This window comes from Cervus elaphus, chromosome 18 (genome assembly GCF_910594005.1).
Source record: "Cervus elaphus chromosome 18, mCerEla1.1, whole genome shotgun sequence".
NCBI classification, from domain to species: Eukaryota; Metazoa; Chordata; class Mammalia; order Artiodactyla; family Cervidae; genus Cervus; species Cervus elaphus.
In genome coordinates, this window is record NC_057832.1 from 23,466,202 (window position 1) to 23,481,578 (window position 15,377).

At 41.6% G+C, this 15,377-nt stretch overlaps 1 protein-coding gene across 5 annotated transcripts in view; it reads left to right on the top strand.

Annotated features, from left to right (window-relative positions):
- The window catches only part of DYNC1I1 (dynein cytoplasmic 1 intermediate chain 1), a 370,602-nt gene that overhangs the window by 330,495 nt on the left and 24,730 nt on the right, over window positions 1–15,377 (top strand). The window lies entirely within an intron of this gene.

Below are 15,377 nucleotides of genomic sequence, written 5' to 3' on the forward strand. Positions count from 1 at the left end.
TAAGATCCTTCTCCTAAACAAAAACCTACAAGTGAGTACATTTCTGTTTGTCCCCTATTACATGGTAAACAGGAACCACTCGCCATGTGCAGCACCTATTAAACCCGTTTGACTTCTCAAGGCAAGAACGATAACATTTTGGATTTCATTTTTGTTTGTCCTGTGAGAGTCTTGCGTTTGGGCCAAAAACCCAGGCCCTGGATGAATGTGCTTCAGACCTCACTTTTTGTCACGAGGCCAAGTGGACTTGGGAGAGAGGGTGGAGCTGTCTGTTCAGACATGATTCTTAGTCTTGCCCTTTGCCTCTGGAGCCAGGGCCCTGGCCCACATCCAGCCGCACGATGGGAAGATTATGGTATTTTCTAGGTAATTTTAAGGAGCGCAAACCCAAAGTAAAGTCAGGTGGTTTCAAGTCTGCACTGAATTTTTCATGTTAAGGATTTGTCCTGATTTGGGTTTTCAGCAGAGCTGTATTTTAAATGATGAAGGGAGCTGTATTCTTCTGGAGACAGGCATGTTTTGGTTGTTTGCTAATGACCTCTGGTTTTGCTTATGGGGAGTTTTGTTAACAAATGGAAATGTAGCACAATAAAACACTCTCTTCCATACTTGCTTTTTTTCCCTCTTCCTTTTTCTTCTTTTTTTAAACAATGGGAACCCTTGCAATAAACTGTCAAAACCAGGCTATAGATATTAGTTATTGTAGCATCATTAATACTGTGTAAAAATAAATTAGTCACTTTGGCAATCAAACACATTCTTGTGATCTGCCGTCGGTGCTTTTAAACAGAGCCTTCCCTTCGCTGTTTGATAGATGCTATTGTTAAGAGAAGGGGCTGTGGAGATGTATTCAAAAATACTTTGAAAATTTTCCAGCCTCAGGAAGCCATTATGCAGGAGTTAGCCTTTAAAGGAGACTGATAAGGAGCCGGCTTCCCAGATGGCTTGGTGGTAAAGAATGCACCTGCCCATGCAGGAGACACAGGAGATGCACGTTCGATCCCTGGGTTGGGAAGATCCCCTGGAGGAGGACATGGCAACCCACTCCAGCATTCTTGCCTGGAGAACCCCATGGGCAGAGGAGCCTGGCGGGCTGCAGTCCACGGGTCACAGGAGTTGGACACGACTGAGCATACAAGGAGAGCCACGTAGGCGCCTGCCTGCTCTGGAATTGAAAGGCTAACAGCCCTGGAGAGGAGGGCCCTGCTTGGGGACCCTAGCTGGGCTGGCTACCCTGCCTGCTTGCCCTCTCACCCTACCCCTGCCTCACCCTCCAGCTACCTTGTCTAAAAGAGACTTCAAGATGGAGACTGCAGAGGGTCACAAGATTAAACCGAAATACACTCTTGTCTCAAGCACAGAAGGCTTCGTTTCAGGGGTGGGGGAAATAGCTCTGTATTCGGGCAAAAAAAACTGAATCGGACAGAACCGTCATTTCTGGTTCCCGTTCAGTTGGGTCCCTGCGATGGTTTGGCGCGCTGGTCTTGAGGTTGCATAGAGTCTTCCAGTCTTCATCCTCCCCTGTCCCAGTGGTCTCGGACACATGGCAGAGTTACTGGTGTGATATAAGGTGACGTTGAAAATTAAAGAGAGGTTTTGCTGCCCTTGTCTTCACGACAGGCCCCTTCCCGTGGGAGACATAAGAAAGCCCAGGGTGGGGCTGCCATCATTGATTGTGTGTTAAGTCAACACACAGTGCTCTGTCTTGCACTCTTGGGGGAAATTCCATAAATTCAGAATTTCAGAGAGTGTATGTGCCCATGTGGGTGTACACTGGAAGCCAAGGAGAAAAAAGAGCGCCTTCTTTCTCTTTTCCTTTGAGAGCTGTATCAGTTTGCTGGAGTCGCCATAACAAAGTATCAGAGATGGGATGGGTATAACAACAGAAATTTATTTCCTCGCAGTTCCGGAGACTGGAAGTCTGAGATCAATGTATTGATGGGGTTGTCTTCTGAGACCTCTCTCCTGGGCTTGTGGATGGCCCTGTTATCCCTGTGTCCTCCCCCGTGCCTGTCTGCATCCAAAGCTCCTCCTCTTATAAGGACACCAGTCACATTGGATTAAAGCCCCCCATTATCTCATTTAACCTTATTCACCTCTTTCTGGAGGCTATATCCAAATAGTCACATTCTGAGGCGCCGAGACAGTGACTTTTGGGGCCAACATAATTTAGCCTATTGGACAAACAGCTTAACAATAATGAGCTTCTCCTGATGTTCTTACACACACACCCCCACATACACCCACATGCACACCCACACCCCTCGTGCCTAAAGGGCTCTAATTCCTTCAAGGCTGGCTCCCAGGGGCAGCAGAGCCTTGAAGGACCCATAGTTGGTGAGGGAAAGTTGCAGGAATAGTCGATGCATTATAGCTAATGTGAGAAGTAAGTTTGTTTGCTTGGGGTGGGGGGAGGAGTGTTGCTTCTTACAGGACTTTAATACATTTAATTCCTGATTATTGGCATTTGTGAATGGAATTTTGCATAACAGTCATGGACTTCCATTAATAGCTTCATCTTTAAATGCCTGAATTTATAGAATAGAAGTTTCTTCCACAGTTTAGAAGTAACATCAGTAGTTATCCCTGCAGTTTTTTTAAAATTAATTTTTATTGGCATGCAGTTGATTTTACAATGTTGTGTTTTTGCTATATAGCATAGTGGATCAGTTATACATATATCCGCTTTTTTAGATTCTTTTCCCATATAGGTCATTACAGAGTATTGAGTAGAGGTCCCTGTGGTGTACAGAAGTTCCTCACTAGTTGTCTATTTTATATAGTAGGGTGTACATATCAACCACAGTCTCCCAATTTATTCTTCCCCTCTCTTTCCCCCTTGGTAACCATAAGCTTTTTTTTCCCCTACATCTGTGACTCTATTTCCATTTATAAATAAGTTCATTTGTACCATTTTTTAAGATTCCATATATAAGCAACATTGTATGACAATCTCTAGGTCTGCCCACATTGCTGCATGTGGCATTATTTTGTTTTCATGGCTGAATAATATTCCATTGTATAAGTGTGTACACACACACACACACACACACACACTCACACACATCTTCTTTATCCATTCCTCTGTTGATGAACTTTCTAGGTTGTTCCCATGTCTTGGCTATCATAAATAGTGAGGCAGAGAACACTGGAGTGTGTGTATCCTGCCGCTAATAGTTTTCTGCAGGTATATGCCCAGGAGTGGGATTGCTGGATCAAACGGTAGCTCTGTAGAGAAGTCAGTTTGTTGACGCTGAATCCAAAGACCTATCTCATCATTGTTACTGTGTTCAGAATACATTTACAAACTGATGCAGGATGTCTGGTCCCTGTATGGTACTGATTTCCATTCAGGATCTTTTACCATCAAGACAACATTCTCTTGTTTCTAGGTATCTCTCTTCTTCTCCAGACAAATAAACATAAGAATATGTGAATGTAAAAATATTTCATGAAAAATTATGTTAATCTCCCTCTCAGTCAAATCTCTTTCTCTTCCTCTCTCCCACCCCCTCCCCCCTGCCACTACACACACACCAATAGAACTGTATGTTTTAAAAAGAATCTCAGGTATATAGTAATGTTTTAAGTCCACAGATAACTTTTGTTTGTTTTCAATGAGATAAAATTCATCAGGCATTTAATTCCCAGTACCCTGTTCTTATGATACGCAGGAAGTGCCTGACTAGGTTTCCTGCTGTCCAAGCCTGGTTTTCATTACTATTTTTCACACCACCTTCATCCACAAGAGCAGTCCCCTGGGTTTGGTTTGTTGCCCATGCTGTACAAACATGCTGACCCCTTTGCCATGATGGGGTGCTCTTCATCAGCGATAATACTTAAGGGAGCAGAGTGAAGTGAACCAAAGTAGCATGCTTGAAAAAGAGATAGTCCTAGGAGGATGCTGAATCAGGAACCCATCAGGAAAAGCAGAGGTTCAGCCCTGGGGAGACCAAGAAAGAATCCAGAGCCCAGAGAATCAGGGGAAAGTTCAAGGCTCTGCTCAGAGGTGTCAGGAAAAGATAGGACGGCACCCAGATGCTACCCGCTTCAACACCCACTTTGAGTGCATCTTCTCTGCCTCCTGTTTGCCAGGCTTGTTGCCAAGTGTGAGCTACAAAGCTACATGAGAAACTGTCTGAAACATCAGGGATGGTACATCAGAATGGCAAGGGGGTGGTCTTATGAATTAAGGAAAGCAGCTCTAGACACAAACACAAGTAACACTAGGATCCTCTTAGAGATCTTGGAGGTACTCTGGCCACCTGATGCGAAGAACTGACTCATTAGAAAAGACCCTGATGCTGGGAAAGATTGAAGGCGGGAGGAGAAGGGGATGACAGAGGATGAGATGGTTGGATGGCCAACTCGATGGACATGAGTTTGAGCAAGCTCTGGGAGTTGGTGATGGACAGGGAAGCCTGGCGTGCTGCAGTCCATGGGGTTGCAAAGGCCGAGTGACCGAACTGAGAGATAGATGGTTTGTGATTGGATGGCTTAAACTATCACAAGCATGTCCAAAAATTTGGGTTAGCTTGCCAAACCAATCAAAGAGCCAACAGTCCTCCAGTCCAACTGCGGCCATATTTCCTAGCCACTCCTTGACCAACTGTTATTAGCTTTTTGACGCTTCTCTCTCCAAGATCATTGGTGAACCCCCTAACTGTTGAGTGTGATGGCTTCTTTTTAGTCCTCATTTGTGTCATACTGCCTGTCTAGGACTCATTTCTGCAGCCCTCTCCCCTCTTCCTCAGCATCTCTTGTGAAAGATGCTTTGGCATGGACTTAAATCTTGTCCCCTCTTTCAGTCTCAGACTTACATTTTGACTGCCGGCTTAACCCGAGTGTCGTCTCCAGAGACTCAAACACACCGTGTTTAATACATAAATCAGATCTTCCGGCCCCACTGTGCAGCTGCTGCTTTTTTCTGCAATAGAGAAGCTGAAAACTTCCCACATGAATGTAAGACATCTCTGAACCCATTTAGTACATAGCACAATGCCCTGCACATTTATCACTACATGTTTAATAAATGAGTAGCTTATTGCATTAAAAAAAAAAGTCTTAACTCTATACCCAAGACCATTCATAACACGTCTTTACCCCCGACTCTATTCAAACAAAAATGATCTCCTATTATTCTGTAGGACGAATCCTCAGATTCCACAACCTGTCCCCACTTCTCGCCTTCCATCTGGGAATTCCATGCTGATGTTCACAGCCAGGTCTTTTCATGTTGTAACTCCCCCCACCCCCAACCCACCGACTGACTTCCTTAACATGTATCAAAGTCTATGCATCTTGCTAGGCGGGTCCCATCACCTGTCCTAGATAATACCTTCCTTGACCACATCAGACTAAAGGTAACCACCAACACGCCATCTCCCCAATCTCCGAATTCCTCTGGCACCTAACATCTGTACCACAGAATTTAGCACCTGGCTACCTACTTGTTCGCTTTCTTTGGCATAAACAAACCAGAAAGCCAGTCTCTTTTCCAGAGATTCACAGACATGGTAAATTCCTCCTTGAGTTTTTCCCAAGAATGTGTCTTTGAGGACATTCTTTTATATTTTTTTCTTTCTTCAGATGGGGAAATCTGCATACCTCCTTGTGACATGATGGGTTTTACTCTTTGTCTTAATTATCAGGAAATACAGAGCTGATTTACTACCAGATTGTGATAATCAGTTTATCTCAGGATCCTTCTATTAGCTCTCTGTTCACCTGCGTCTGTTGTGTTTTTATTCTTACTTTTGCGGTATGTTTAACTTGTAAGACAACATAAGTCCTTTTGGAACAGTATGAGAAAATGGGCTCCCAAGGAAACAATTTTCTCTTATTACCTCAAAATTTTTATTTTCCTACCTGGACTCCAAGTCCTCATAAACAGTTACATCTTATCTTTCTATTGATTTCCTGAAGTAGGAAGAATATGGTAGGTCCTCAGTAAGTCATTGCTGAGGAATTAATACTTTCGGAGAGCTTAAGTGAAATGATGTATTTTGTTAAGGTAGGTGAGGTTATTTGAAACTCCGATGGAAACATCTCCTTAAAAATGATATAATTCAAGCAGAGGGCCCTGAAGCATATCTGTTTCTGCTAGCATTTTGTTAACATGTTTAAAGCATCAGAAGAAAAACACAATAAAAATTAAAAGTTAGAGGTTACAGTATCTGAGCATAACCCTTGACACAGGCAAGATGATGAACAAAATCAATAGTTTGCTGCCATCCACACTTCCTGGATGAAAGTGCATTTTTTCCCCCACAAGCCCAAAGCCCTGCTGGATGCCTCTGTAATAAACATGACCTTCAGGTGGTATCTGACTTATTTTTTCTTCGTTTATCCTCATTTTCACCCCTTCTTCCCCTCCCTTCCTAACATAAGGTGGCAAACATTAAAATCAGCTTTCTAGAAAACTACCTATGCCAGTCATCAGATTCTTTTCTCCCTTTTTTGGGGGGGCGGGGCGGAGAAGGACGGGGTTCTGTTTTTTAAGCTCACTCAGGGAGAATACTTGAACTGTGAAAGAAACCACAGGAATGTAATCATCAAGTCACAGCCAGACCTAGCCTGTGTCCATGCTTCCTGTCCATTTACCCCTGAAACCCCCGCCCCCCCCAAACAGTCACCCACCAACACATACCTGTTAAATGTTTATACAGGCATGTGTGAATAATCCATAGAAGTACAAACACTTTTGAGACTTAAAATTCGCCCTGCTGACTGGTTGAGAAGGGCTTGCGGAATCCTTTCTTTTCTCTTTTAACCAGAGCAGAAACGTTTGCCCTTTCATTTCAGTGATATGCCGGAGGGGTTGCCTTTCCTCATCCTTCTCCTTCTAAGTGCTACTGTTTGCAGAGTGAATGAGAATGTCAAATAGCAGATACAACTATGTGCATAATCTGTGCTTTGTCGCTCAGTCGTGTCCAGCTCTTTGCGACTCCATGGACTGTAATAGCCCAGCAGGCTCCTTTGTCCGTGGGATTCTCCAGGCAAGAATACTGGAGTGGGTTGCCATTTCCTCCTTCAGGGGATCTTCCTGACTCAGGGATCGACCCATGTCTCCTGTGTCTCCTGCATTGCAGGCAGATTCTTTACCCACTGAGCCTTCTGGGAAGCCCACATAATTATGAAATTCAAAGATACCTCCATCCCCACCTCCTGATCTAACCTGCATGTTATGTCTGATGTTGAAAGATAAATTAAAACTCCTCATTATCCCCTAAAGTAGCTGTGTTTGGATCAAACCAGGGTAGGTCCACCTAGGGCAGCCTCATGTGACCTCTTAGCCTTGCAAATTGTCCCGGGTTCATCATTAATACTAGGTTATTTTCTCAGGCCCATCTCCAATGTCCTGAATCACCTCATCTCCTGCTTAGCTGGTGTTTCCAGTTTGAATAGACATTAATTTCAACTTGGCTTAGGCAAAACAAAATAGGTAATCAAATCAACAAAGGTAAGCAGGAAGCATATCAAATGTATTCCCTGTCTGAACTGAATGTTTTGAACTTCTGCTGTGTGGGATTCTCTGCACCAATTAAAATAAATACACTGTTTCCACCATTAAAATAAAATTGTCAGCTATCCCACTCTTAGATATAATATAAAAATATATATATTGCATTTAATGCCAGGAGAGGCAGGGGTGCAGACCCAGAAAAAACTTGTCTTGACCCTTTGAAAATGTGCCTTTCTTATGTATGTATATGTGCTGTACTAAGACACTTCAGTCGTGTCCGACTCTTTGTGACCCCATGGACTGTAACCCCCCAGGCTCCTCTGTCCATGGGATTCTCCAGGCAAGAATACTGGAGTGGGTTGCCATGCCCTCCTCAAGGGGAACTTCCCGACCCGGGGATCAAACCCATGTCTCTTATGTCTCCTGCATTGTCAGGCAGGTTCTTAACCACTAGCGCCACCTGGGAAGCAAAATTGAATGTATACAATATACACTGAATTGTTGAGCAGGTAGAATAGGATATTTAATTATTTAGATGACTTTACCATTAAATTTTAAAGCTGAGTATTTGGGTATATGACTCCTTGAAAAGAAACAAAATTCATCTAAATGTTATATTTACTAAATGTTGTGTGACCTCTGATGTCAGGTTAGCTCTGAGAACTGACAAGTGTTTACCCTGTAGAATTTAGACATAAGAACGAAGGGAGAGTCAAGGTGTAATCTGTGAAGTGAAAGTGAAGTCACTCAGTCATGTTTGACTCTTTGCAACCACATGGACTATACAGTCCATGGAATTCTCCAGGCCAGAATATTGGAGTATGTAGCCTTTGCCTTATCCAGAGGGTCTTCCCAACCCAGGGATTGAACCCAGATCTCCCACGTTGCAGGAAGATTCTTTACCAGCTGAGCCATGAGGGAAGCCGTAATCTGTGGATCTAGGCTTATGTGCATGCCTGCAGACCTGCTCAGTCGTGTCTGACTCTTTGCAATGCTATGGACTGCAGCCCACCGGGCTCCTTTGTCCTTGGGGTTCTCCATGCAAAAATACTAGAGCCGGTTGTCATTTCCTTCTCCAGGGGATCTTCCCCACCCAGGGATTGAACCTTCGTCTCTTGCATCTCCTGCATTGGCAGACAGACTCTTTACCACTGTCTGCCTGGGAATTCCATCTAGGCTTATAACTTTATCTTTTTAAATCTTTAAGAATTATGTATTTCTAAATTTATATATTTATATTTTTGCGAGCCTGCTAAGTTGCTTTGGTCATATCTGACTCTGCAACCCTATGGACTGTAGCCCACCAGATTCCTCTGTCCATGGGATTCTCCAGGCAAGAATACTGCAGTGGATTGCCATGCCTTCCTCCAGGGGATCTTCCCGACCCAGGAATCAATTCCACATCTCTTTATGTCTCCTGTGTTGGCAGGTGGGTTACCAGTAGCACCACCTGGGAAGCCCATTTTTCTACATATATATGTGTATTTTATTTACAATGGGGAGAGAGTTTGTAAGCCAGACGCTAGAGTGGATGGAGGTGGACAGTTTAAGGATCAGAGTGGAGATGTTCTACCACTGGATCTACCCACTGACAAAATGCAGTTGTGCAATTTAACCCTAAATAGTAACAAAGAAATACGCAAAGCTGCCTAAGGCTACAAGCACGGCTATCCTTGCTTGTCTTTCTAACCTTTAAAGGTACGACTACAACCACACTTCTAGCTGCGTAGGTCCAGTCCGAGGTCAGCCTCTCCACCAGCATGTCCTAAACATCAGTCTCTGTCCATTCCCTCCTCCTTCCTAACACAGTCTCTCATCAACCTGAACGTTAGCTGTATGATGAATGTTTCTTTAACCAGCATCATGTTTGGCGTGAAACCACAACCGAGGTAGAAATAGAGTCGGGGCAGCAGTAACCAGAGAGGGTCTCTTTTGAACTGGCTTGCCTCCTCCTGCAGTCACAGAGTCTATATCAGAGAGACGCCAGCAGCCCAGAGAGAGACCACCCGAATGGTACCAATGAGCCAACCATCAACTGACATTCTCTGCTCTGCCTCTCCTCCAGTCAGGAGGCAGAACTTATCCAAAGCACGCTAGCAGCTAAGATGAACCCCAACAGTTCAGTTCAGGAGAGCACCCCAGCTTGAGCGTTTTCCCAGTAATTCTCTACAGGCTTCACTAAAACGCCTGCCCGTTTTAAAGGCGAGCCCTGAGGTGGAGCTGATGTGCATAAAAATTGTGCCTGTGCAGGGGGAAATACTCCTTTATGAACAAGGGAGGCAAAGCTTGTAGGTTTTTTTTTCGTGACTTTAAACACTCAAATACTAGTCAAAACCTGTGAATATGTATACATTCTTTTATATGGATAATTATCCTCTTTATTGGTGGCGCCTCCTGGATTAGAAGGATTTTTCATGCAAATAAGCAGGAGAGGAAGGTAGTGTAACAAAAGAACACCTTTTATGTGGCTTATTCAGCAGAACTTCTACATTTATACAGAGGCAGAGGCTTAATTCCTGGATTTCTAGAGCCTTCTTTCTAATTATTTTATATTAACTAATTCAAATTAAAGTCCTCAGATGTATTTTCGGTTGAGGCACACAAACAACAAACAGACTCACTATACTTAACTCTGTTAAGAATAGCTCAGCCAAAGTGTTTATGCCTGATTTTGAATTTCTTACCATGATAGAAGCAGGTAAAGATAGGATTTGGGTATCAGGAGTATTGTTACGATATGAGCCACAAAAATTAAGGTAAATACAGGATACTTTGTGCTTCAGGAGGACCTGGCATGTAGTTTGCAAATGATGTTTTCCATTTGGTTCAACAGCACCAAAGTCCCCAACACCTTTTTTTGGGCCAACAGAGTTGGTTTTCTGGTTTGGTTTGTGAGTTTGGATTTGTTTGTATAAGAACTTTCTTTTTATGGTAGAGGCATCCATTTTCGTGAGCTTCAAGTTTGGGGGTCCTTTGGGTTTTTTTTTTTTTTAAGTGATACTGTGGTCTCACATTTTTAATATTTCCTGGAAGAACTGGCTGGCTATTTAATTACTTCACCAGAACCCACATGACAATTTTTGAAGGATATTTTATTATTACTTATTGTTTAGTATTTTGGTCATCATTTTTTTCCCCAACAAGATACAGTTTTCAAGGTAAGATTCCATTTGTTTTCCTTGTATTTCAGAATAAAAAATACAGAAATGCTACTGCTAGTTGTCCACCCCCATCCGACCTACCCTTATAATACCCTCTTCCCTACTTCCTGCCCTTCCAAAGAAAGGTTCTTGGTTTGGGTCGACATTTCTAAGTTGGCTTTGAAAGCTAATCATTTACAGGCAGATGCAACCTCAAGAACCACAGTGTTTGGAGGTGTTAGGAGGCATTTTAGCACAAAATATTCCTTTTCACCAGCCTTCAAAAAACCAAAGCCCATTGGGACGCCTTGAGCTGTCTGATAAGAGGAAAATAAATCATATAGAGGAAAATAAACACTAGATTCCCTGGATGTGACTTTGGTACATTTCTGACATCAGAAATAGAAATTCACCTCTCATGAAATCATTTTATACTTAACTGATTGGAAAAATGTGCAGCTGTCCTCATTGTCAGAAGTGTACTTGTAAAATCAAAGCTCAATCTAGAGATCAAGTCTTTATTGTAAAACGTTGATGGATGTTGTAACTGTTCATTTTTGAACAGAGTTCACTACCTGCCTCTTGTATGTAAATTTAATATTTTTTATCCCTTCTCCAACTGGTCAAATAAGAAATCTTTTATTACCTTTATTATTTCATTTTTTTCACTGAAAACTACCTTCATACATCTTCATGTATTTTGATGAAATATGAATTCAAAGTAAAAAAAAATTGCTGAAATATAAATTCCACAGAACATCAAGGAAGATGGCTTTAATTATAATATGTAGTTTTGAATAACTCTTTGTTAAACTTTCACATGCTTTATTCCATTCAGCCCTTACCACAGAACAGTCATAGAATCACAAAGCCAGTGGGAACCCTTGAGGTCAGTTTCTCCAGATTTCCATCTTACAGATGAAAAAAAACTAAGATCCAAGGATGTTAAGTGAAATTTCCCAAGGTCTGTAATTTTTGCACTTTCTCCTACTTCCTTTTCTGTTCCATCCTCCTCGTTTTGTCCCCATCTATCAGATAATATAATTCAATTGGAGTCCTTCACCCAAGGTTGTATAGACATTGAGTGAACTTGAACCTGGATCTTTGCTTTTAGCATCATTTTATTCTACTCTCTAAGGCACGGCCTGCTTTAATCTCTGCTGGCTAAAGGGCCATTTCCACCCTTTTTCTTAGTTTTCTGGAGAGATTTCTGTTAGTGTCACAAGGCTCTAAGAGTCCCTGGAATTGTATGGGTAACAGTCTCGGGATTATTAATAACAGATTCAGGAAATGAAAGGTTCTGACTGTGATATTTTTAACTCTTCCTATAAATTACATAATGTGCGCTTAGTAAGTATGGGTTGAATTAAATGGGATAGCAGCCAGGACGGGTAACAGATCTTCTCTTTCTGTGAAGGCTGAAGACCTTCACTGTGTTTCATAGAGGACCGTACGGTTCCAGAGGACAGAAAATGGACTTAACAGCTAGAAAAACCAAAGAACCAACTCCAGTGTCGCCACGAACAACCTCGGGAAAGCTACTCGCTTTCCTGAACTATCATTTTCTCTTCTGTAAATACTGTCTACCTTACAGAGATTTGATGTGGATTAAATTAGACAATATGTGTACAGAGTCAGGCACATGCAAACACCCAGCAAATTACCCTTCCCTGCCCTTCAAGTCTGTCTGGGAGGTGACTGGTAGCCTACTTCTCGACACTTGGAGAATCAGGGCATTAAAATCATGCTGATCCATGTCTGGATATTTTAGCATTTGGGGGGCACAGCCCTGGAAACTTGTCTGGTTGTTACAGCCTTATTTCATTGGCTTGTGTCACACATACTGTTGACTGCATTACAAGGCAGTTTTCCTTTTTCTTTTCTTTTTTCTAACAGGTCAGCAGTGCCAAACAGGGCATCAGAAAAGAGAATACACAAGTGAAATTTGATTGTCTTGAAAAACACTAGTGAAATTTGATTGTCTTGAAAAACACTTTCTATAGTAACACACAGTGGAATGATACTTAATTTACTAAGTGGCCTGGTATTTTGCAGAGTAAATATCTAAGATCATCAAGCTTCTGTAGCTTTAATACATACAAATAATGTTACAGGTTCCTCCTCAAAAATCATTGGTCACATTTGCCCTTACACTTTCCACCTTTTCAAAACTTGTAGTGTTTTAAAACTGGTGCTAATGCGATAGCAAGCTATCACAACTTTGTGGATACAAGCATCTATGTTTCAGAATTCAAAAACAGAATCTTTAGGCCCTAATGCTTTTGACGTATTGTATGAAAGGGCTAATATTTCATGATATATATGTAAATTAGGAAATGTTTTATATTAAGTGGTTCAGACAAATTTTCGGTGAGGTTTTCAGCTTACCTTTTGAGTCCCAAATAAGGTAGAATGAAAGCTCCTTTATTGAAAAAAACTGCACTTAATATTCAGAACAGCAGTGCTTCCTATTATAAGAGTGGCGTTAGCCTGTGCTATGGGGTCTGCTGATCTAATCTTGGGAACTAGTGGTTCATGGATGGTGGTTCCCTTGGTACCCTATTAATGCCTTCGATCCCGACCAAGACTTCTTCATCCTGTAAATTTATCAAGGTTAAGACAAATCCTTTGAAAATATACATCCTTCTCCCTTGCCCCAAACATGCACAATCTGTAATTTAGAATTACTTGCATAGTGACTTTTAGAATGAAAGATTCAGTCTTGGAGGTAGGAGGTGATAAGGGAATGTTAGCATTTCAGTACAAGACTATTTAATACGAGAAAATTGGTTTTTGGTCGGATGAACTAAAAGTTATTTCCAGATGTTTAAAAGGTAAAATATCCAAGATATATTACAGTTTTGACTAAGTTTCTTAAAAAAGAAGCCACAACAAGAGAAAGGGAAACACTAGAGATTAGCGAATTAACATATCAAATATGTCAACTTCTTTGAAAATACCTGGATGGCTCTAAAGCTGGATGGTTTTCTAATTGAGCAAAGCAAGGACTGTAGATTAGTTATATATTTATTGAATGTCTGAGTGTGTGCATGTGTGTCTACACCTCTGTATGCTCAGTTATCCTATCAGCTGGATTATTAATAAAGGGTCCTGAGAACTGACTTTTTAAAGCACGTGTCAATCTTTGCTACTCTTTGATTTTAAGAAAAATGTGTTACTCATATTCTCTAACAAATAGTGACTGGCTAGCTATAAAATCAAGAATTTGGAACAGGAATAATCTACTAAGAGAATTGAATACTCAGAAGAGATCAATGAAGGACCACCTACTTTATCTACCCTGCCTTTTTTTTATATTAATGAAAAAAGATGATGTTATCATACTATTTTAAGGTGTCATGGATATCCAGATTCTTTGAAGAAGGAAGTTTGAATCATGTAGTCCAAGCAGTGGCAGGATGGAAAAAACCTACATCAATAGCAAATAGGCAAATAATCTTAGGTCCAAATTAGAGTGAAAATATGGGATAGAATAGATATATTGGCATAAGAATTATAATGTAGAGGAGTAAAATACAAAACTATAATACTAATGTCCATTTAATTCTTTTTGCGATCACAGTGTTACGTGTTTTTTTTGGTACTTCTTAAATTAAAAATAAGACCACACACACTACCCCCCCTACACACGCAAAGTCTCACCTAAAATCTTCTGTTGCTATAATAGTCTTAACAACTGTATTCACGTCTCAGCAATGCTAAAGCAAGATAATTCATGGAAGGAGAAATCACTTAGTCACTACCTTAAATTTTTGCATTCGGTTCAGGCTGTGGGAGTTTTATTGTTTTCTCACTGACTTTTCCCACTTTGAGTTCAGCACACGGATTTGGGGCTCTTTATTTTCCTTCACAGTACATCTTGGGAGTTTGCTCAGATATTTGGTGCTGATTCCCCCCAGATACATTCTTTGAACATTTTCTGCAGAAAGGATTTGCTTGTTCATATTGTGTGTTATCACTTTTTGATCTTATTTCTCTGGCCTGTACAGGCATTCGACTGAGCCCATGAAGAGGGTACAGACAGCTGACTGGATGAAGACATTGGGGAAAAAAACTCCCATTGTTTAGATTTCTGTCAGAGGATATAAGAATACTTAATTTCTTTTATCTCTAGGGCTTTCATTATCATTTAAATTTCATTTTACATTAATTGATCAGGGATTAGTAAAGCCATTATGCAGAAATTAGAATAAGACAAGCCAGATGGAATGAATAATTCATGAAGTCCAATTACGTTTTATTTCTGGTGTACGTTCATACTTATCTCTGACTTCTGTGCTATTTTGATGTGACAATATTCGCTGGAAATCAGGAGTGCCATTTTAGTTTATTGTATCCCTCCGGAGGGGAAGCATTTGTATGCAGTAGGGGTGTGTTAATGCATTTCCCCCCAAAACATCGATTTTCAGGGCTCTTAGAAATATTGGGTGAGCTAGAAAAAGTGATTCGCCTTCCACGGAGGTTGAGGGACAGTGCATTGAGCCTCACTAATCCACTTGATTTGGGTGAACTGATCCTAAATAGAGAGACCAGAGTCTCAGAACCGCGAAATGTTTCGCGTGCCCGAAGAGCTACAGATCCCTTTAAACTACGGGACCCCATTCCCGCGTAAAGGAACCATTAAAGTATAAATCTGGCCCCGGAGTCGGATGGGAAGCGGAGCTGCAGCCACAGAAAACGGCCGCTAGGTGGCAGGCGTTGCCTTCCGTGCGAAGGGTTCTGGGTCACCGTAATTGCCCGGGCTTCCAGCG